We start from the raw sequence: 1,547 nt of genomic DNA on the forward strand, positions 1-1,547 counted from the left end.
TATAAATTATCAAGGGTTCATGAGGGAGTGGGGAGCAGGTAGGGAGGGGGGAAATGAGGAGGTGATACAAAGGTGTCAAGTAGAAAGCAAATGTTTTGAGAATGATGATGGAAACAAATGTACAAATGTGGCCTACACAGTGGATGGATGAATGGACTGTGATAGTAATTGTATGAGGCCCCAATAAAATGATTTTCATAAAATAAAATTACTCTGGGGGAAAAAGTGATTATTTGGAAGAAAATTGAAGAATCATTATGCTCTAAAAGGTAGATGGTGTGCCTTTAGGCTAAGTTAAAACTGGAGGATGAAGGGATGATATCATTTACAGGGGAGCCCTGGTGCTCACGTGGCTGGCGTTGCGCTGCTGTTCACAAGGTCAATAGTTTGGAACCACTAGCTGTGCTCCAAGAGAAAGACGGGCTTTCTATTGCTATAAAGAGTTGCAGTCTCTGAAACTCACAAAATCAAGTCTACCCGGTCCTATAGCATCGATATGAGTCAGTACTGCCTCAATGGCATTGAAATTGTTTTTTGGTTTACACATTACAGACTACCCTTCACATCATCTAACAGACACTGAGAGAACATTAGTATTAACAGCATAGAGTAGAAACTTAGAGACCTAAATGGTGTTCAATAGCATACAGGATTTGATTTCTTTTCACTTTAAAGATTAAAAACCATCTATATTGGGTTCAATCAAGAGAAATGAATATTTAAAAGGGTATGATGATGTGGCATCTTGGCCTGACTCCAAAATGTGGTGAACTGACCGACAGGAGGGGAAAAATTGACTTTAAAAAACCTTCTTGTGACATTAACAAGAGAAACAGAAAAAAACCCAAACAATAAAAACAACAACAACAACAACATAACAATTCAATTTAAAAGCATTCCACGCAATAAGAACTTTTTCTCTTTCAGAAACAGGCTTGGTTTCTCGGTAATTTTCTTGTTTGACATGTTAGTCATAACCGGGTGAATCTTAATCTTTGGTACCTAACAGGGATATCGTGAACTTGGCACATCTGCAACCCCCTCTACAAATGGGTGGAGCACAACTGGGCTCTCCATTTGATAACTCTGATGAAGTAATGGATTTTGAAGGACTGAGGGCTGAGATTGAGGGTCCAAAACTCCCTGGTGGCCTGTAAAGACTTTGTTTGGAACTCTTGATGTTGTGCATCAATTAAAAGTTGTTGAAGGGAACAGATTATTTATTAGGGTAGCAAATCAATAATTTAACATCTTCATATAGTCATAGTTTCAATACTTTGCTTTTGGTATACCCATATGAAAACTTGGTACATTAAAAACCACAGATGAATATTTCTGGAAAACACAGTTTATATAGTAGCAGTTATCACACTAGTCACCAGTGTGGAAAGAAACATGAAAAAACAAAACAAAAACCCGAATGAGTTCCTACAAAGCATCAAATAAATATCTTAAATGTCAGTTATTGGAATTTTAAATGATTAGAAGTAAAGTTATTCCTTCCCAAATAGACTTGGTATTACCTAATCTTGATAAACACCATAAGT

This window comes from Tenrec ecaudatus, chromosome 8 (assembly GCF_050624435.1).
Source record: "Tenrec ecaudatus isolate mTenEca1 chromosome 8, mTenEca1.hap1, whole genome shotgun sequence".
Lineage (NCBI taxonomy): Eukaryota > Metazoa > Chordata > Mammalia > Afrosoricida > Tenrecidae > Tenrec > Tenrec ecaudatus.